Source organism: Molossus molossus, unplaced genomic scaffold (assembly GCF_014108415.1).
Source record: "Molossus molossus isolate mMolMol1 unplaced genomic scaffold, mMolMol1.p scaffold_m16_p_24, whole genome shotgun sequence".
NCBI classification, from domain to species: domain Eukaryota; kingdom Metazoa; phylum Chordata; class Mammalia; order Chiroptera; family Molossidae; genus Molossus; species Molossus molossus.
This window is the reverse complement of record NW_023425360.1, coordinates 8,219,725-8,242,931: the sequence shown is the minus strand read 5'-3', so window position 1 is coordinate 8,242,931 and position 23,207 is coordinate 8,219,725. Positions and strand designations below refer to the sequence as shown.

The 23,207-nt window shown below is 45.0% G+C and overlaps 1 protein-coding gene across 2 annotated transcripts in view; it reads right to left on the bottom strand.

Annotated features, from left to right (window-relative positions):
• Window positions 1-21,783, bottom strand: part of MCTP2 (multiple C2 and transmembrane domain containing 2) — a 160,775-nt gene extending 138,992 nt beyond the window's left edge. For both annotated transcript variants that reach the window (XM_036277870.1, XM_036277872.1), the window contains exon 1: window positions 21,679-21,783. The gene's annotated coding sequence lies outside the window, so the exon portion shown is untranslated. The remainder of the gene's footprint in view (window positions 1-21,678) is intronic.
• Between the last annotated feature and the right edge of the window lie 1,424 nt (window positions 21,784-23,207).

Below are 23,207 nucleotides of genomic sequence, written 5' to 3'. Positions count from 1 at the left end.
TGCCTGAAATTTCCCTATTAGCACTGAGTTTGCTGCATCCTACAATTTTTCATAGGTCCATTAAAAATATTTTCTATAAAAAATATTTCCTAAGTTCCCTTTTGAGTTCATCTAGACACACAGGATTTTTTAGTAGTGCTTTATCTCGAAAACGTGGGATTTTAGAGTTATCTTTGTGTTTTGACTTCCAGCTTAATTCCTAAGGATTAGGGATTAGATCGCTTCGTTTTCATTCCTTTGCAGGCGGAGGCTGTCTTTACTGCATCGCTTAACGCTTAATTCTGCACTTGCTGGGTTCCACGTATGCCAATTAGTTGAAACTGATTGACTGTATTGATTCAACCTATGTCCTTCTGCCTCCTTCTTGTTGCATCAGTAAAGAGGACGGGTGCTGAGCAATAGCAATGATGCTGAGTTGACAGTACTCAATAAAGAGAGTGAAGTGGGAAGTAGCAGGGTGGAGCCCCCCCAACTGAAGAGCACAGGGCCATTCATTCACTCAGAAGCGCGGATTCCAAGGGATATTCTGAGCTCGGTGCTGGCTCCTCTGTGTTTGAGAAGTTCAAGTGGAGAAGCCAAGTTGGCGGCTGGGCACATGCTATGGAGCTAGGAGAGGGGTCAGGTCTAGAGATAGACTTTGGAGAGACTGACATTCAGATGATAATGGGAGGCATGGAAATGCGGTGGAGGGTGTAAGACGGAAAAGACAGGACTGGGCTTTGAGGAACTTCAGCACCTAACAGCCTGTTTGAGTAAGATAAACTTGTGAAAGAGAGTAAAAACCAACAACGAGAAGAATCAAGAAAAGGGGGTGGGGAAAGTTCCGTGTCACCTAAAGACAAATAAAACTCAAAACAGAGAAGAGACAAAGGAAGGGCGTTGTGTAGAGGAAGTGGTCAAGAATATCACAAGCTTGGCAAGGTAGTAGCCACCAGTCCTGAGCCGGCTGACGTGGTGCAACAGAGATTATTGGTGATCCTGGTATGATTTGTTTTGGTGGCATTCAGGGGTAGAAAACCTGACTGAAATAGGCCCAGAAGGGAGGGGGAGAGAAAGAAATGGAGAAAACTGATCAGCTGACTTACAAACAACGGGCTGGAGGAGAAAAGAGACTTCGGTTGGTCACACTGTGGGGATTTGATCACGGTTAGAGTCAGATAAATGCCATCCTCTGAATGCTGAAGGTGCAGGCCTCCTGGACGACAGTGCTCAATCAATAATGACTTGACTCAGTTGCTCCCATCACTTGCCAGCACACACAAACACACACACATTTTCTTGATTCCTTTATGCGAATATGCACCCTCAGCCATGCAACTATGGACCCAGGCTTTGCAAACCACGCACTGTACAATAAACAGTTCCACCAACACATACCAAGAGGAAGAGAAGGTAATTCACTTCTTCGTATAATTGCGCTTAATGGTCCTACAGTAAGCCACACACACAGAGCGCTTAACCAGTTCCTGCATTATGGGCACACTGAAAGGCTTTCTTGGCCGGGAATTCCCTGCAGAAATAGAATATCTGAAGTATCTTTAGGACTTCATGTGCAGAGGGGTAGTGTGAGGGGAAGAGGTGAGCTTCCAGTAAAAATCTAACTGCAGCTGGGTCTTAGGTTATTAAAATGTGAAAAGGTTAAAGACACACATTCATTTAGAACAAAGAAAACTTTATATACATCTCCCTGCGCAGTTTCTGTTGTAACCTACAGAGTGTGTACAGCAAATTCGGTGTATCTCTGATATGCACAAAGCAAAATCTTTCAGAGACATGGTTTCCCCTGTCAAAAGCGCAGAGGAAATGTTACATACAAATACCTATCTTCTAAATAAACATCTCACACCATTTAGCATGCCTCTACTTCCAAAACACCAAGCCAGAGGTTCCCTTTTAGAAAATAACCTTTTGAAGCATTTCCACGCCCATACCCATGTCAACAGACACAGCAAACACCTACTAACCAGCCAAAGAAAACGCACCTCCTGCGAGCAGATTGGAAAACGCAGTGATTCTAACAATGCTATAGATAATTTTATTGCTGACCTCTAGAGATTTGTAACCAGTTTCCAAACATATACTCGACGATAATCACATCACGATACCCTAAGGCAGTCTCTTACAAAAATAAAAGAGTCATGCTTTTCTCAATTAAAACTGATGGAAGAATCACTTGGAAGGGACAAAATATAAGCAAAAAAAAAAGTATTTAATATGTTGGGTGGTGGTAGGGGAATGGCAAGAGCTGTAGAGAGCCAGGCTGGATTTTTCTATCACGCATCAAAAAAGCCCCTTAGATAAGGTGAGCAGAGGATGGAAGGAAGGAGGGAGAAGCCAAGTGGATGTGTGTAGGGGAAGCACCTTCCACCCAGAAGAGGAAGTACCCGAGATCCGGAGTGGGGCAGATCTCTCAGGGATGCTGAGAAACAGCAAAGAGGCCAGTGTGATGGAGCAGGGCCAGGAGGGAACCCAATCACAACGTCCCCTCAAGTTCACGTGCCTCTTATATAAGCCACACTGTTCTTGGTTCCTTTGTCTGGCTGTCCAACGCTTTTTACGGTCGTTATGAAACACCCAATGCCTTTGTCTGCACTTAGAGTTATGGGTATGTGACCCCTGATGAAATCAGAGAAACAGCAAACACACAGCTCTTGTAGAGACAAGTGTTTGGCAAAAACGTCGTCAGAAGCAAGGAAGTCCCAGCGGAGTGAGTGCCTGGTGGCTAGACCTGCGGATCTGAGGTTCAGTGAGACAATGTATACCCTCCAAGGTTCCCGGTTGAATGACATACACACAAACAAATTACAGATCAGCCTAACAGGCATCTGAACATCAGGTATCCTATGAAGAAACAAGAAAAAAAAAAAAAATGACTCAGTTCTAAATATACTTTCTAAGCAATTGCTTTTATCTAAAAGATAATGAGAATCAAGCCTTTCTTTTTTGGGACTGGTTGGAGCTCAGGGCCAAACTGAGAGTTCATTTCTCCCTAAACTCAGAGTTTGTTTTAACATCACCTCATCTTCACCTTTTCATACTTGAGAAATTTCTCCCCTTAATTCTTTTCCTTAACCTTTTTGGGAGAGTTTTGTTGTGTTGGTGGTGCATAATAAAATCCTTAAGAAAAAGAAAAAGAAAAGTTGAATACGGATAACTGAATTGCTTACATTTCTGGGCTTATGTGCCAAAGTTTGCCTTAAATAAAACTTGAGCCAGAAATTCAAGTGCATAATTCATCTGCCCTGCTTCGTCAACAGGCTGTGGTCACAAAGACTTAAGTCAGGAGTCCACTTGGTCCTACAAAGAAGAACTAATAATCTAGATTTTTTTCCATAGAGAAATTATATGCCCAGTTCATATACCTAGTCATCTCCCAAAAGTAACAGTTTATGTTTTAAGTTGCTAAAAAACAGACGGGGTGTGTGTGTGTGTTTGTGTGCACCTGTGTTCTGTTAGTGATGCATAATAAAGTCACACACACGAGAAGCACATTTTAAAATTGCAATTTTCGCCTGGCCGTTGTGGCTCAGTGGTTGAGCGTCGACCCATGCACCAAGAGGTCAACAGTTCGATTCCTGGGCAGGGCACATGCCCAATTTATGGGCCTGATCCTCAGTGGGGGGCATGCAGGAGGTAGCCAATCAATGTTTCTATTTCTCTCCCTCTCCCTTTCTCTCTAAGATCAATAAAGAACGATTATTTTTTTAAAAACTGCAATATTCAAACAATTCTTTTCAAATGAAGCTCTGTCAGGAAATGTTATACATAGTAAAGGGTATTATAAAATAATGTTTTAATGATAATTTTACAATAAGAATACTATAAAGTTTTACTTATTTGTACTTATTAAGACTATAATACTTATGTGACCTCAACTAAATGCCCTTTAAGTATAATTTATTTTCCATCTTTTAAAATAAGCTAAATTACTCTGAATAAAAGAATACAGATTATATTGCTGGGGAGAAAAAAGATAATGACAGTGATTAGAGAGGAAGAAAATAAAATTATGATTTCATTTCCCCAAAGGAATTAAATATCCATCTAATGTGGTTAACTGACATAGATAAGAAGTTATAATGTTTTTGAAAACCCCCAAAATAAATATGGTTCTCTACTAACAAAGGGGTGCAATCTCCCACAGACCACACTGGTTGAACCGGGATGCTCCAGCCAAAGTTATGCATCGTGGTAAACACTTAAGTTCATCACTAGTCTTCAACCATGGCATGAACTCATTCCCAAAAAACACGACTACCGGTCAAGCAAGAATTTTATTTTCTAGTCTAGTAAATGAGTATATATGTTCCTGATATAAAACGAATGACCTAGTTGGTGCCTAGGCAAAGGGGAAGAGAGGACTTGAAAAGAGAAAGCACAGGTTCGATCAGAAGGGTCCTCACCACGTGGACGCAACCTGGAAAGTACCATTACCCTGCAGGGAGGAAGACATTATGGTGCAGAGGGACTGGACCACAGTTATCCACCGTTCTATCCAATCACAGTCAAGGCTGAAGTGACAATATTGGTGCCACTGACCAAAGCAGGGCAGGCACACTCTTTCCTTTTTTAAATGTGTTTTTATTGATTTTTGGGAGAGAGAGAGAGAGAAACATCGATCAGGTGCCTCCTGCACGCCCCCTACTGGGGATGGAGTCCGCAACCCAGGCGTGTGCCCTGACCGGGAATCGAACCGGGACCTCTCAGTCCCTGGGACAATGCTCCATCCACTGAACCACATCATCCAGGCTACACTCTTTTCTATAGCAAAGACTTGAGTAAGCATGACCCTCAGAAGGTAGCAACCTATACAAAATGGTCTTCTAGCCAGAACTTGAGCCACAGGGCGATCCAGGCTTCCATGCAGAAGTAATAGCACCGCCTGCCTTCCCTTAAGTGAAAATCTTGGGCCGGGGGTGTTTTGCACTTCAGAACTGAAGATTTATAAAGGAAGTATTGACATATTACATAACCACCCAAACGGTGTTTGGAGCAGCTCCCGGTCATCAAACATATCAAGAGTCACGCTGAATGAGACAAATAGACCAAAGGGTTCAAGTCAGAGCTTGTTATACGTTAAAAAAAAAAAATTCTATTTGCAGAAGTGTTTGAATTCTGAAATTCTGGGTGAGATTTATGTAACCGCTGAAGTCATAGAACAGCAGCAGAAATAGACATCAGCTTCTACTCCCTGACCTAAAGCCATACCAAGCACCATGCTGGGCAGATGGAGAAAGAAGCATTCAATGGGCTTATCTGGGGGCCTTTAGCCAATGACTCTCCTTCCAGCCTCCCTGGGAAGAATATGGGTACCTATTCATGACGCACTTTTATTGAGATCCTGCAAACCTATGTTATGCACTAGGCGGGGGATGCTGTCCCCAGAAATGACTAAGCATGCCCCAGGGAGGGCCCAGGACACCGTGCAGTGTGCACAGGAAATTCTGGAACTTCCATTCAGACAGATCTAAGGTGTCCTTTTCATTTCTATTTTTGTGTGTCTTTAATAATATATGTAATATCAGTACCACGGTACATGTGCATAATTTATAAGTAAATATGTAAAGTCACACTGGGTGTGCCTGTGACGGGATGTGTTATGAGGAAGGGATGGGGTGAACATTTCGAAAGCCCCTGAACAATGAAATCCTTGACTCTGCTGAAAAGAAAAAAAAATAATAACCCACAATACTAAGAAAAGAACTCATTTTTCCCCTTCAGGCAATGGCTATTTTCAGAACCGTGTCTCTTCTTTCAGAAAGAAGTATCAGGTAGCAAATATAACACCAACCAGACAAGCTGAAATAGGCAAGATGCTTGTTTACAAAAAAAAAAAAAAAGCAAGTGTGATTTAAGCAAGGTTTTCGGTAAATACTGCTGTCACCTCCGCTAAAGGGTGTTTCTCTTGGGGAATTCATTAAGCATTAATTTCAACAAATGATCTCATTTGTCTCAAGTTTACTCTAACATTTACAAACTGCATTATGCTCTGCTTCCTCCAGCCCACTCACTTCATTTGCATTTTCAACAGTAGACACAGATGACTTTCTATGCACCCAGGTGATGTGGCCACGGTAGGGAAGAAAAGATTTGCATCTCCTTTGAGAGAGGAATCACTCATCATTAGAGCAGGAATCCAAACTCGCCACGTTAGAATGAATCCATCTATCTGGTGAACGGAAGCCCAGATGTAGCGGTGACATCATAAATAACACACGGGGAATACAAACGCTCAGGAGATGGGAACATAAGGAAAGGTCAGTCTGCAGAAATGACCGTAAATATTCTTTAAATGGCAATGTTTCCAGGAACAAAAGGTCTTTTCTTTCTGGTACTCCCAGGTCATCGTAGTTATTCTACCCACTGTTGCAGAGGCAACGTGTATGGGAGATGAGGTGGAGTTGGGCCCAACTTATCACAAACTGCAAGTTCCTCTTTTGAATGAACTCCCAAGATCACCTTCCACGCCTGACTTGACCTCTGATATATTTATCCATTCAGCAGCCAAGTCAGACAGGGAACGTGCTCTCTTGAGGCTTGTGTTCCAGAGGGGACATATATGTGTGGAGAGGGAGACAGAACCATGGCACAGAGGAAGAGGTGCCCGATGAGAAGGGACAAGAAGCGGGAAATACTAGCTATTTGGGAAAGAGGATTCCAGACAGAGGGGAGAATCCATGCAAAGCCCCTCAGCCAGAGCATGCTCCCTGCACCTGGGCAGAGCAAAGAGGTCAATGATCTAGTGGGCAGTAGGAGGAGATGAGGTCAGGGAGGGAGTTGGGACCAGCAGAGACTTGAGGTTTTATTTTCAGGGAGCTAAGACGTTGTGGCAGCAGCAGGAATGGGGAGGTGAATGTTGGTCAGAGGTCGGGTCTGATTTGGTGCATATTTTATGGACCACATTGGCTGCTGTGGAGAGTGTCCGCCACACAGAGCAAGATGGGAGAGAAAGACCAGCTAAGAGACAAGGATCAAAGGCTCTTTAATTTGTACCCTGGCCAGTTTTGCTCAGTGGTTAGAGCATCAGCCTGCAGACTGAAGGGTCATGGGTTCGATTCCCAGTCATGGGCAGGTACCTGGGTTGCATGCAGTTCAATCCCTGGCCCTGGTCTGGGTGGTGCCTGGGCCTTGAGGATGTGCCTCTCTCACACTGATGTTTCTCTCTCTTTCCCTCCCACCCTCTTCCACTCTACCTAAAAATCAATGGAGCCCAGCCAGTGTGGCTCAGTGGTTGAGCATTGACCCATGCACCAAGAGATCATCAGTTCGATTCCTGGTCAGGGCACATGCCCAGGTTGTGGGCCCAATCCCCAGTGAGGGGCATGCAGGAGGTAGTCAACTGATGTTCTCTCTCATCAATGTTTCTATCTCTCTCTCTCTCTCTACCATCTTCTCTCTCTAAAACCACTGAAGAAAAAAAAATTAAATAAATAAAAATCAACGGAAAAGTATCCTTGGGTGAGGATTAACAACAACAACAAAACGAAGTAACAGGATTGAAATGGCCCATGGAAGAAGTACCAGTGAGACCCAGGAGCAATTAGAAGCATGTGTTGCCAGTGACTTGCCACAGAAATAGCTAAAACTTTCCATCGTGCTACCCACCACTGCTCCATCCTGCGCACACATGTGCAACCTTAATTCATACAGTTCGAAACTTCAGTCACTGAAGGTGAAAGTAAACAGTGTCCTTTGGACCATAAAGAAACACGTTCAAAGCAGATGTTGATTTCAACCTACCAGTGATTTTTTTTTTAAGCTGCTGAGAAAACTTTCATTTTCCATCCTTTGCTATTAATGGTCACACGTGTACAAATAGTGCAACTGAACTAGATCTGTGACACGGAAAGTCAAGGAACTTTCGTACTGCTCATGTTTTTAGGGGTTAAAAAATCTCATAAATGCTAATGAAGGCATGATATTTTTTCCCTAGGCAATAGTTCAAGGGATAAAATATGCAACATTCATTCTTCTGAGGAAGTCAAAGTTCATAGGGGAGAGATAACAAAGCAATCCCAATACAACAGTGTGATCTCTGAGGTGTTATGAATGAGGCCCTAATGGGTCACACACAAGATGCATCAACCTATCATGGTCCAAGGAAATAGCAATCAGAATGGAGATGAGGAGACTGATCGAGAAGAGGAATTGTGTGATCCAGTGATAATGTGTGTTGGGAGGGTAGGGTGAGGCAAAGGCAGATGTCTAAGGTTCCCAGCTGGGAAGCAGGAGAGCCAGAGAGGAAGAGGGGGTCAGATCAAGAAAGCTGAGAGGAAGAAATTTCAAAGAGGGAGCATTCATTTCAAATACTCCAGAGAAGTTGGCCGAGAAAGGCTGAGGCACATCCATTGTGTTTGAGTATTGGGAGGGCAGTAGAGACTTTGGGGATACAGAAGCCAGAATGCAGGGAGCTGGGGATGCAGGAAAACAGGACATAACAAGAGACACCCTTTTAAGAAGCTTCGCTGTGAAGAGGAGAGAGATGGTCTGTAATTTTATGTTGGTGAACATAAAATAAATAGTACAATTTGATTAAGATAGTTTTAATTTATGAGTTTGACCTAAATAGAAGTTGTAAACCTATAGGATTTATATTTGAATGACAGACCCCCTCAAAAAAATCCCACAGTTGCCTTTTCCCCTGGACATAATAGTTTTCATGTCTTATTGTGATGGTAGGCAATCCTACCTAGTCTGAAGAGACTCTGGATTACACTTACAAGCTTAGATTACTGGTTTAAAACTTTAGAATTAGAAGAGATTTAAGCTTTTTGTTTTTTTACTTTCAGAGACAAGAAAACTCAACAAGAGACGGGAATAAAAAGTGTGTGGTTTGTATTTCTGTTCTCTGTGGCACCCAGCGCAGTAATCAGCTCTTGGCAGAGGCCTAATTAACATTTGTTAAATGGAGCTGAAGGTCAAATGGCTAATCAGGATAGATACATGGTTAGAATCTAGATATTTTGACTTTCCAGGAAACTTTTTTCAATGGCAATTCAAAAGGCTGTGTCTTGCATTGGCAAACTTTTAAAAAAGAAATTATACTCAACGGCATTAATTGTTAGGAAAATGCAAATCAAAGCCACCTGCCACCCTTGAGGACGGTCACTATTTAAAAACTAAAGTGCTAGTGAGGAGCAAGAGAAATTGGAATCCTTGTGCAATGTCAGTGGAGTAGAAATGTAAAATTTCTACTGTGGTGTAGTTGTTATGAAAAACAGCATAATGCCTCAAAAACCTTAAACATAGAATTAATATATGTTCCAGCATTCCACTTCTGGGTATATACCCCAAAAAAGTGAAAGCAAGGACTCAAAGAGGTATTTGTACACCCATGACTGTCAATCAGACAAAAGTCATCCAAGGGCCACTATTTTTTTTTTTTTCTTTTCTTTTTCTTTATTGATATTAGAGAGAGAGAGAAAGAAAAAGGGAGAGAGAAACATCGATGAGAGAGAACATCGATTGGCTGCCTCCTGCATGCCCCCCACTGGGGATTTGGCCCACATCCTGGGCATGTGCCCTGACCGGGAATCGAACCGGCGACCTCTTGGTGCATGGGTCGATGCTCAACCACTGAGCCACACCAGCCGGGCCCGAGGGCCACTATTTTCAAATCACTGTCCACAGCCATACTTTTATGTCATTACATAAATATCAGTGTATTGTTCCTCATTTGGATATTTGCTAAAACTTGATTATGGGGACATTTTCTACTGCTTCTCACTCTATAAATACTTGACACCGATTCACACTGAATGATACAAGGGAGACAGCTTTTTTGTTCCCAGAACAGATCATTTCTGTACTAAAACCGTTGGGCCACGCTGTCGATTTTGCTCTCTTAGCCCCTTCATTCTGAATTCTATAAATAAACATAAAAACCAAAATGTATTATTTCGGGCCACTTTTCTCTTAATATTAGTATGGCTCCTTGAGTGATTTCACCTTGCAGAGCCCATACGCAAAGACCCTCACTGAGCTCATAAAAGGGAAAATGCACAACTCTGTCTCCACAGGGAGGTAGAAATTCACGTAGATAAATTTGTTTGGAAGGTTATTCCATGGTGTTAGCTTTTTAGACAGCCCAGTGATTTGCCTTAATGTTGTGTTAGATTCAGAGTATTTTAAAGAAAATCCATACAAAAACACATGGTCCATAGGTCTTAGACTAACTCCCAATACATGCTCACCATGTGAAATATTAAATTACTCCATGATCACAGGTAAAGAAGGTATACAAGGTGACAATTGGGTTAATGTAAACTATGAAGGCACGCAAGGCTGGGAAATTTAGCATAGAAGGCACACTATTTCAGTGATGTATTTGTAGAGATACACACACATCATGAACAGAAGTATGGACCACTAATCTCCATTAATGCAGCCATTAAAATGTAACTTTCTGATGCTAGAAAGCCACCTGGAAAATGATTTATGATGTCATTCTAAATGGAAAACACACAAACTATAAAACGGCCCCTGAACTATGCTTACAGGTCTGTAAAACGATGTCCAAGTGCGGATGAGAATATAAAGTAACATGGGAAAACTTTCCACGGCTGTCTTCTCAGGGCAGAAAATATTCGCGTGTTTTCTAAACGTTTTCCTTTCGTCCTCTTTAATTGGGACATAATGTGTTTGTGTAATAAATATCCGTAAAAATAAAAGTCATGTATGCAGTGGTATTTTGTGTTTGTGTTATGTTTTCCTCCAAGAGCAAGGCAAGATCCAATCCAAAATGTTCTTGGAGAAAAACTGGGTTTCCAAGGGCCAGCTCAGACCAATACAGCAGCTGCCTGAAGAGCTGCTATTGCCAAGGATTCGGAGGCCGATGGAAACCTCCCGTCATCAGCATGAGTGGCTGGGCTCTGAGCAAGGAGCTGTGGTTCCATGCCAGTCATTTGCCATCTCTGCCTTGGCACTAACGTCTGACGCATAGATCCTGTGGAAGAGCTAAAAGTATTCCAACGCGTTCCTTAGGACAACCAACTCGAGAGGCAACTCAGAACATGACATGGTGAATTAGTTCTTGTGCAACAGCCAATATAGAAAAGTCTGTGTACACAGTTTTCGATGGGAATAGTCTAAAAAAAAAAAATTCTTCAAATAAATGCAGTCGCTTCCCTCACACGGTACAGACATGTTTCCGGGAAACGCACAACAGACATCTGGTTAACCTGTTTCGTCATTAAGTTACTGTAATTCCTATTTCTTTGCATTTGCTTTCATGTTGGTTGTCTCTGTACAGAACAGAAGCTTCCAGAGGGAGAACAGTCTTTATAAGCCTCTATCTACATGAGACAAGTGCTTGAGTGCATGTAAGTTTGGGGTTGAGACTTTATCTAGTGCATTCCTGCTTTTGTACCTGGTTCTGTGTAGCTACTTCTTTCTATTCTGAAGGAGCCAGATTGTGCTGCTAATTTAGAGTTAGTCAATGAGAAATGCACAGAGACAGCTCGCCTCTGTGGTCGGGTTTAAACCACTGGGCAGATTTCCACTGACGGAGCCGGAAGGGTTCTTGATTTGGACACTTGCACCTTTGCAAAGCCTCATCGCCTGCCTTTATTCATTTTCCACAGCTACGCAAAACAATGCAAACTTCATACATGATTGAGAAAGGCTAAAAATAGTCCCTAGCTGAGAAGAAGAGGAAGCTCTCATTTCCAGCAGGTGTCTTGACACTGTGGGCAGCATCCTGACTGTGTGAGAATATGACAGGCTGTGTGTCATTTGCAGAAAGCTGAAGCATCGGGTGAAATTACGTATGTCTGGGAAGTCACACGTGAAAGGGAAGTTACGCATGAAAGGGAAGTTACAGCAAGCCCTGGGCTCAGCTCACCAGCCAGCATAACTGGAAAGTAAACAGAGAGGGAGCTCTTTTAGGTGCAAAGTTCAGTGGACTTGAGGTGTGTGCAAGGAGGGAGGCTGACTGGCCCACAGGGAGGACCTCACTGGAGAGAGAGAGGCTGTCTCATCTCCAGGATGTTCATCATCTCCAGGTCTAGCCCGAATGAATGAGCAGGCAGCAGTCCCAAAACAAGGGGAAAAGGGTGTCACAAACTTTCAGTGAGGGTATAGGGATTTCGTTTTCGTTTGGATTCGGGGCTGTTAGCTGTGTAATCTGTTCTCCCCACAGGTCAAACACTTGACTCTTTCAGGTCCCAGATCAAGCATCATCTCCTTATCAAAGTGAGTTCTGATAGAATGAATGAATGAATGAATGAATGAATGAATTCAGAGGGCAATCCCTTCCACGACTATTATCACTGAATACATATTTCCCAGCATATTCCATCAACAGAAAAAGTCTCACAGTTAAGTTCTTCCATAAATGCTTAATGATTAATTAGTGTTGGGTAATGTAGTTATTGCTCTGGGATACGGTGTGTGAGCAGTTTCATGAGCAGATACAGAGCCTTAAATCAGTAACAGTGACCAGTCCCGACGGGGCCTCTTTGGAGGCTGGGCGTAACCATGGTGAGGACGGAGCATGCTCCATCAGCCTGGCCCTCGCCTCTGTTTTCCCCCAGCGGTTTCCTAACAGAACAGCCTGCTTCTCTTATCCTCCTCACAAGATCGGGTCAGCAAGCTGACAGGGAAGCCCTTGAACTCCACCCCAAGGGCAAGCCCCCTTCACTGATCTCTCTGTTAAGCAAGACCTGAAGGACCCAGGAACTGAGCAGGACTGCAGAGGCCATGACTCAGCCGGTCCCTCTCCTCCCCTCCACATGTGGGTGTCAGGAAGCTGAGCTGCTTTTCAGCCCTGGGGATCCTGGGCACAGCTGGTGTCTTCCAGCACGTCAGGCCCAAGAGAGGGCAACAGGCGAGGCCACCAGGCCATGTTCATGAGAAAGTGACTTATGCACATTCAGTCACTTCTGAACTGATCCAAGTGTCTGAGTCAAATGAGGACAATTTCTGTAAGTGAAGTAAAATGAAACATACACACACACACACTCAAACACATATACACTCACATACATACACATACATATATACACACACACACACACATACACACACATACATATATGCACACATACACACATATACTCACATGCATACACATATATACACTCACATATATACACACACATGCACACACATATATACACTCACATGCATATGCATATATACACTCACATACACACACATACATACATGCACACATACACACATATACTCACATGCATACACATATATACACTCACATATACACCCACATATATACACTCACATGCATACACATATATACACTCACATACATATACACACACATATATACACTCACATGCATACACATATTCACTCACATACATATACACACATATATACACTCACATGCATACACATATATACACTCACATACATATACACACACAAATATACACTCACATGCATACGCATATATATACTCACATACATACACATACATATATACACACACATATACACACACACACACAGCCTTTCATTGCCTGTGAGTTAAGAAAAGACTTTTTAAATATAGACCCATAGATATTTCCTACACTTTTATGAAATATGACATTTGAAAAATACCTTTCTAAACTTGTCCGTGAAGCATTAAATTTGCCCAAATCACAGAACTTTCTGTCTCAAAGCACCCGAAGGGGTTGCTCACTCTCAGAAGGAAGTCAGCACACACTGCTGTTGGCAAGGCATCCGGTATAGCAGCTGCTCACAGATGACAAGACAAAGAACACCGTTTTCAATGTGAAAACCACCCATCTTGTTAAAGGTTATGTCGAGGTTCCCCCCACCACCCTGATTCCACCAACGCCAGCTCGAGGAAGTGGACACTAGCATGTAGCCGCTTACATGGGTATTCCCAAATGAGCTTTCCCAAGTTTCTACTGTCTCTCATGCCGTGCAGTCTGCAACTTATTTCATGGAAGGTCAGCTAGGGAAAGGCTCGGGGTGGACAGAACTATGCAAACAAAGCTCCTCACTGAGCTAAAACACTGCCCCATGAGGCTTTAACTATGAAGAATCGTAGGTTCTACTGAGATAGGCAAACATGACACCTTCTAGGCCATCAAGGCCAAAATGAAAGGTTTCAACCCAGGAATGCACTGAGCAGCTCCTCCAGGATTCAGACTTTCCGGGGCTCTTAGTTGGAATTGGGATAAAATAGCGGGGGGCAGGGGGGCTTATTCCATTCGACTGGGTGACTCTGTCTAAGCTTCTCCACTCCTCTGAGCCTCAGTGTTTCTTTCTATAAAATGGGGATGACTCTTACCTAGCAGGCTTCCTGAGAGGATCGGGAATGAATTAGTGATTTAGGATCTTTTATTTTTTTTTCAATCCTCACCAGAGGACATGTTTCCATTTTTTGTTCAAATAGAATGGGAGGGAGGGAGAGGAAGAGAGAGACAGAGAGAAGCATCAACGTGAAAGGGGCACATTGAGTGGCTGCCAACCGCACGACCAACCAGGGCCGGGGACAAATTGCAACCGAGGTACATGCCCTTAGCGGGAACCAAACCCGGGTCTCTCTGGACCGCAGGCCGACGCTCTAACCGCTGAGCCAAATCGGCCAGGGCATGATTTAGGATCTTGAACTCATGGTGATAAAGCTAGATACTGACATAAGACGGGAAGCTGGAAAGAAAATAAATAACTGAATACCAATCAGTTATTAATGACCGGGACCAAGCCTATGTGCTCAACATTTGTTTGGTCGCATAAATAGTTCATGATATTTAAAAACAATTCATCATGGACCTTCTCGGTTCTGCCTTCTGGTTCAATATCAACACAGGGGACTTCCTGAGAACCTTCTTTCTCATTCCTGGCTAACGCTACCTGTGTCTGAGCCAGCTCATGTGATTTAGGAGCATGAGAGACATGACAGAGAAATCCTACCTGTTTAGACAGGCCTAAAAGGCAACTTCTACCGAGGACTCCTACAAAGTTCAAAGCACTAAACTGTATGGGAATAAAGTGCAGAACACACACACCAGAAAGAGGATAAGAAGGAATGCAGAGGCAGCCTCCTGGAGATAAAGACTCAAGAGATGGAGAGACTTAAATGTTCCCGCAACAAACAAGAAGCATTCCAGAGGAGCCCGTCACTGCAGGACAAGGAACTACAGACCCATTTCACTGGACAGACAGTGTTACCAGCTGACCATGTGAGGGGAAGCAAGCCTGAAGCATTGCTGGGCCCCAGCTGGTTCAAGGGGGACAACAGGAAGTTGAAGAGCCAACCCCAAAGGTCATTTCCAGACTCCAAACCTAGAAAACTAAGCTACTGTTGTATATGTAAAACCTTCTATATTGGGCACACCACTCAGCACAATAATGTTGTAGTCCAAGTAATACCGTGTTCTTTTCTGATTTATTACCCAAGTTCTCAGACTAAACCTCAACGTCTTTCATAATGCTAAAAATAGTTCCCCAACCCTCACCGAGAAAAGAAGAATTACACAATTATTACTTGTGTTTGTTTGTGGTGTGGTTGGGCTTTCTGTTTGCTTTTTGTTTTGTGCATTGTCATCGGGGCCGCCACTTGGATCTGAACATGGTCACAGTCACACGGACGCGCTGAATACTTTCTTTTTAGTTTTCCTGATTAGTTCGCAGACCTCTCACGAATACTCCTGTTTATCAGCCGACTTGTAACCCCTCTCCCGCTGACTCGCAAAGTTGAAACAAGCTATCCTGAACTTTCAGCTCCTCCAAAGCAAGCACCCATCGATTATACATAAAATCATCGGATTAATCTGTGATGAGTATAAATGATAGGTGAGTGTTTTTAATAAAAGACAATAAATTAAGAGGGTAGATAGGATAATGATGCGGCCTCAAATTCTGAAAACCTGGCCCTGGCCAGGTAGTTCAGTTGGTTAGCGCGCCATCCCCATACACCAAGGTTGTGGGTTCGATTCCCAGTCAGGGCACATATAAGAAACAACTAGTGGATGCATAAATAAGTGGAACAAATAAATCTCTATCTCTCTCTCTCTCTCTCTCTCTCTCTCTCTCTCTCTCTTTCAAATAAATAAACAAATAAAACTTTTTAAAAAAATTCTGAAAACCAGCTTTCAACAAGGCCCCTGTCACTGTCCTGCCCCTGCCTGTACCTGTTTCTTTTGCGAGTTGAGGTCTGCCTCCGCCCCCAGCTCAGGCTCTCAAGCACAAGAAAGTCCAAAGGGAGTGGAGAATTCCTCTCCACCCTCTAAAGCATGAGCGGAAGTAAACCTTTCTACCTTTCATATCACATTAAACCTGTTGCTCTGCTGCCTGGCCAGGAAAAAGTCCACATTGCCTTGGGGACCTCCTTCTCCCCAACCCACTGTCCCTGAGAGGCAGCTTGATTCAGTTGTTGATATTATTCAATGCACTGAAGTGCTCGGTTGTCATTCAGTTGGGTTATTCAATCAGTAGATAGTCAATTATTCAATGACCACCCAAAGACCAGTTCTCTCAAATCTCTGTGTGGCCAACCGCTTTCCTGGATGGTAGATCCTTATCCTAGTCAACCATCTACCCGAAACCTCTACCATGGGGTCATCCAGACATTGCAAACTCACAATGTCCACAAAAGTCATGAGTCTCTAAAAACATTCTTCCTCTCTAGTCATGACTTGTTACTGGTGCCCAACCCAGGGACCCAAGGCTCCAACCTTAGCCTCAGTGTTCCTTCTCTGTCCTCAGCCACATCCGCCTGGTCACCTGTCATCTCCCAGGTGTCTCTCAAATCCTTCCACACCTCTGCTTCCCTATCGCCTTCATCTAAGCCCTATAACCTGACTCCTGAACTATGATCATTTCTTAACTCCTCTCCCACTGACTCATAGCCAGGATTAGGGCATCTCACTCCAGTCACCCAGATCATTGCCAAGCAAGTTTTTCCCTGTCTGAAGAGATCCCATCTGTCTGGTCACCCCTGTATTAACATGTAGCACAACTAGGCAAGCAGCAAATGACCACATGAACGAATACTGCATGGATGAGGCAGCTGGTACTCTCCGAAATAAATTCTGCCTCTGGCCATAAATTCAAATTAATGTTTGTCTAAACATTTGACACAGAAGAAGTAAAGACCCAGGAACCTGAATTTCATAACCAAAGGCAAGCCAGACCATCTTTCTGTACACTCACCTGTATACCTGTATCTACAGCTGTGGATCCTTCACTCACGCTGCCTGACATGATGGGGCTGGTCTATGACAAACGTACAGAATTTGTGGGTGACAACTGTTTCTTCTAGAAAACAAAGATTACTAAAAATGCAAGGCATAGCTCTTCTGGGTACTTTCAAGACAGAATGGAAAAACACATCATAATCTTCAAGTCCTCTGTGGCCTGGGAAGGTGGGAGGGTGACCTTTAGGAGACAAGTCTCTCTGCCAACTTTCAGATCAAACCCCAGCATTCCGAAACAAGGCCACCTTCCCCTGCCACCCACTGGGAAAATCCGGATGAGCCCACAGTCACGCAGGGAGAGAGGCAATTCCACAATTATGTAACCAGAGATATGCACTTGTGTCCATTTGCTTGTGAAACTTTAAAAAGTTGCAGTAGGAGTGAGTGATAATGTCATCCTTCCCCTTGATCTGGCTGTCTATCTCTCAAGAAAAACGTGTTAACCCCATGTGGTAAGCAAATAGCTGTGATGTTCAATAAGGCCATTCCAAGCAGACCTCTCCCACAGCACCAACACGTAACAGTGACACCCTGAAAACTGTCCCGGGGAGTGCGGGGGAAGGTCACGGGAACCACACTGGCCCCTGCACTTCAATCCGTATAGCTGTGGGGCCTAGGACATGTCTCTTCCTGTCTCTGCTCCTCAGTTTTCTCACATCGAAATGGAGGTGACACTAGTCCTGCTTGATAAGATTGTGTTGATGATGAAGGGTTAGTCATTCTGCCCAGCCGGTATGGCTCAGTGGTTGAGCGTCAACCCATGCACCAAGAGGTTGCTGGTTCAATTCCTGATCAGGGCACCTGCCCAGGTTGTGGGCCAAATCTCCAGTGGGCGGCACGCAGGAGGCAGCCAATTGCTGTTCTCTCTCATCAATGTTCCTATCTCTCTCTCCCTCTCCCTTCTCTCTCTCTAAAATCAATTTTAAAAGAATTTTTTTTTAAAGCTAATCATTCTTAGCACAATCTGAGTGCCCAGCCAATGTCAGCGACAGTAATGGAAATCATAATGATATTACAATAATGAATATAGCCCTTGCATTAATCATTTTTCCTTCCATCCATCTCCACGGGGGAGTCCATGCCCTCAAAGTTCTATCAAATACTAAGAACGGTTCCCCAACTCTAGTGCCAGAACCCTGTGGGAGGCTTCTTAGAACTCAGACTGCTGTGTTGCAGACACAGAGCTTCTGATCTGAGGGGCTGGGCTGAGGCTGAGAAGATACAGTTCTAACAAGTTCGCCTCAGACGCGTGGGTGCTGCTGGTTGGAAGGACGTGTTGAGAAACACTCGGGGCCTTGCTGCATCCGTGGAGAGGAAGTCCCAACGTCCAGGGCTTTCTGTGGGGCTCCACCCACCCAGAGGCCCTTCCTGGACAAATCCATCTTAGTGACCCCACCGACAATTCCAAACTCAGCTCCAGCATCAGGAGCGCTCCGGGCCTGCGTGCCGGCATCTGCCGCGCTGGACTTTGCTCAATGCAGCCCGTTCCATGGCAACCAGGACTTGCCTTACTCAGTGCCCAGGACACAGAGAATTCCTAAGAGAGCTGAGAGAGCCAACACCATCCCTGGAGAGCCAACCAAACTGGAGATCAGCTCAGGGGCCTTCATCTCAGAACTGCTCACTGGACATGAAGCGCCCCAGTCCCCCATGAGCCCAGGATCCCTCCCACCCCAGCTAGAAGTCTCCTCTATGTTCACTGCACCATGAGTCCTTTGCCTTCAACCAACAACTGTTCTTTGCACTCCTGGGAGGTAATGGAGCTCGGTTCCTGGCTTCTCGCTGGCGTAGGCCCTACCAGGTGGGCCAGCTGTGGGCTGATGCTGAGTGTTCTCGGGGAGAGGGGAAGCCAGACTGCAATCAGGAAGCATTTCTTTGTAAGCATTTCTGGTCCGTGGCCCAAAAAGATCTCGGCAGACACAGAACGGTCACGCAAGTTGTTGCCATTTCTTTTTCTCATTCTGAATAAGTATGCGCCTTCATCCCAAATTCTGTATTATTTTTCTTAAAGAGGATTCCAATGTGTTTACCTTTTTTTAAAAAATTGTTCCATTGCAGTTTACATGCGATGTTATTTTGTACTCATTTCGGGTGTTTACCTTTTAGGTCTTACAAAATCTGGGTCACCCCGGTTGCACATTCTTGTTCCCTGGCCATTTGGCTTTCTGGGGTTTTCTTTAATTCATCACCCACCGGCCCTCCGATTACAGCATTGTAAGCAAGCCAACCACACCTTTCTAAACACCTTCCAGACAGGATTTCAAACGCTTCTAAAGAGGAGTTCAAGGTGTGTTATCCATGTCACTATGAAGAGCGAGATCCAGACAGAATATCCTGTCTGATCCTCCCAAAATAGGCATAAAGGCTCTCTTTAACGAAAAACATCCCTCAACTCCTGATGCTAATTTAAATACAAAACCCCTCAATTTTTGTGCGTAATCACCACTGATTACAAGGATAGCAAGTTTTGTCTGTGTCAGGAAATATTCATTAAAATTCTAAGCACTATTTTCATTCCCGTCCCACACAGTATAATAATTTTAATTGGAAGATCTCTTTGGTGGTTTATACACAAAAGAAATCGTCAGTGGAGAAGCTGTAGTCTCTTTACTCTAAGGCTAAATTGAGAGTTTTAGGATTTCTTTCCAAATAAGTTGTAGCATCCTACATCTCCAGAGGTATATTTAAGGAGAAATAGATACATCTTTTAAAAATAAATGTTAGCCATATTTTTTCACATATGATTATAGATGTATTCACAAAGACAAAGTCCCTTCTAGGTGACAACATGGTCCTCTAGTCACCTGCAAGCTACGGAAAGAAATCAGGCTGAATTGTGTAAAATCAAGCTGGTTTCTATAAACTATATAAATTATTTAAAGCACATGAATAATATGAAAATTAGCTGCTATCTCAATGTGTGATACACAGGAATACATATCCAGTTTTACTAATTGGTCCCACTTGCATACGTAAGGCCCTTAAAAATAGGTTAACGAAGACACATTTTATATTTTATATTTAAAAAATAGCTGCTCATCTTCCTGTCCGCGAGTGGTCATAGTTGAAGACACACGTAGAAGGAAAAGAGGGCTTATTCTACTCATGACACTTACTTTCACTTCCCAGGGTGTGGACTGTTTATGAATGTAAATTTAAATTCTTATTTCCATGAAATCTTCTGGATTTGCAATCGCTCCCAGTGGCCCAGAACGGTGCAGAAGCATGTATCCTACAGTCAGAAGTACCCACGCTGAACTCCCAGGTCTAGGTCCACCAGTCAGCACTATGAACAAAGTGCCAGATTCTTTTCTGCCTCAGTTTCCCACTTGTACAGGGAGAGTCACAGCTACTTTGCATATTCTATGCAAGGAGTTAAAGCGCCTAGCCTGGGCCCTTGGCAAAGAGTTGATTCTTAACCCTATTTTAAAGATGGTTTTGATAACCCCTGTCACTTTGGTTGGCAGACCAAGCTAATGACCTTCTTCTTAGAATTACACTCTCTGCCTTTAAATGGTTTTACCTGAGATTAAAGAGGTGATGCAAAAGCACAATGAGCCATTGGTCTCTCTCCAAACCTCCACCTGTGCAGAAAGAGGGCCCTAGAACTCCTGGTGTCAACCTGTGCAACCAAACCTGCGCACACCTGTGCACACCAGCCTGGCTCACGCAGAGGCCCCCTCTTAGCGGGTGCACAGCAAATATTTGTTCAGTTGCAAGTCTGCTGACCCCAGTGAAAACTGCGAATGGAAATCATAACATGGCCCTGTTGTGCCTCAGTCTCACTGAGGCCGGATTTCTAAGGTCCCGAGGTGCCCCAGGAAGCTGCGTGGCAACTGTGACTGCCCATTGCAAAGGTCACTGCCAGAGAACCCGAGGGGAGCATCTGGACGGGCGGGAACCCTGCGACAGGGCCCAGAAATGCACGCGTGCAGAGGTTCTGACCCAGGTTAGAAATACAACCACTTTTTAAAGCCGGTGGCGCGCTATTTGCTTAACAAATGGATACTGCGCTCAGGAACTAACTGCGGAAACAATTTGCTTTCAACTTCACCACCATCACCTTTTTTTTCTCTCTTAACGTGACGGGACACTGGAAGCCACACAGTGGTAAGGCTGTCTGCTCCAGGGGCGCCGAGCCAAGGTCTGCGTAGGAGCCCAAAGTGGAATCTGTGGGTCCCCACGAAGGGGCCGCATGGGATCCCACCCAAGTGAGGGGCTGACTTCTGCAGAGTCCTGGAGGCGGCGGTCACCATCTCCACTGCGCCCTGAGGAGCCTCCGTGAGTCTAGCAAATGCAAAGAAACCCGAGGCAGGTGTCCCCTCCCCGTGCGCCCCCAGCACCCCACACCTGAACCCTGAACCAGCAACTCCCGGGTAGTAGCTCGTCTGAATCCCCTCCCAGTCCCCAACTCCGCTTGAGAGCAGGAGCCCACCCGCAGGACCCAGCAGGTAGCAACCTGGGTGCCCTTGGCACAGCCAGGTGAGCCTGACCCCGCCCTCACCTGTCCGAGGCTGGTCTGGGCTGCACTGGGGGCCCAGCGCGCCCCTCACGTGCGGGGACCTGCGCTGCTGTCTCCACGGCTCAGGGACGCAGGGAGCAGCTCGGCCGCTGCGGGGGCGGGGGCATCGCCCGGGCCGCCCCACTTCCTCGGCCCCACACGGGAGCCCCGCCTTCCGGGGGGTGGGGGGAGGCGGCGTCACCTTGGAGCCGCCACTACCCGAGGGCGGGCGGGCGCGGCGGCGGCGGCAACTCGGGCTGATGCAAGAAGGCGCGGCCGCTGGGTCTGGGCGCTTCACTGGGCGAAGAGGAAGAAATTACTGCGGCTCATTAGCCTGGTTGGCTCGTGGGCAAAGGAAGAGGTGTCGGAAGGTACAGCAGTGACTGTGGGAGCAGAGATCACTTGCGTTTTAGCTCAAAGGCAGGCAAGGGGGTAAGTGTGGCTTGCAAACTTTCAGCTGCTTGGAAGCTGCCTTCAGTGATCCCCAAGTAAGTGCACCTTTGCTGCCAGAGGTCCGAGGGATCAGTGGGGACCCTCCCATTTTTACCCCCCACCACCACCACCTGGCACGAGGTGAGCCACGGAAGCAGTGCTGCGCGTGGACGTGGCACATCCGTGGTCACACCTGATGTTCAGATCCTAGTGAGGCAGTTCCTAATATCCCTGGTTTAAGATGAGGAAAAGCAGCCTCAGAAGCACCAGATGACCTGAATCAAGTTAGTAGCAGAGTCAAGGCAACCGGAGGCCTGTAGCAGAGGCAGGCTCTTCCCCTGCGCTTTGGAAGAGGCTCCGCGCCCCCTACTTCAAAGCCCTGGGAACCCCGGAAAAGAACGTATACAGGAAAGACCAGAAAGAGCCAGGAGGAGAAACAGCAACCACACCTTTAAAGCTGACTAACAACTGAATTAAAATAGTAAGGGAGCCCACAACACAAGCTTTTTCCTTCTGACTCCTGCCGAGGTGGAGTTCCTGTTCTGTGGTTCCTGTAGCCCGACCGCAAGTCAAAATTCACTAACAGCATTTTTTGATCATTAAATGCTATAGAAAGCGAAGCGTCTATAGCTACAGAATCCTAAGGTCATCCCTCCTTCCCCTCATCACCATACACGCCTCTGTCTACCTTCATTGAGGGGCTTTTTAAAACTGTCCAAACCATGTTACCTGCCTCTTTCTAGTATGTTTTAGCCAAGGAAGAGCGGAATGATGCTGTTGTTTTAACTACTTCACCTCCCCTACAAAACCACAAGCGGCACTTAGATGATCAGTTGCGCTCGTGTGGCTGATAAAGGTTCACTACACTGCGGTTGGGTTGGATTTCTGAATTTAAACAGGTTTTGAACCGGGTCTTATAGGATAGGCACGGTCAATGATGTCATGATTGTTATGTTTAAAAAGATAAAATCTGCATTTTTCGTCTCGGTCTTGCCTTCTGAATGTCCATAAGCAGCAAGGTGTTTGGCCCCTGAAAACCAGCTCCATTGTCAACATGATGATGGAAGCGGAGGGTTGTCCCTCCCCACACCAATGTCAGC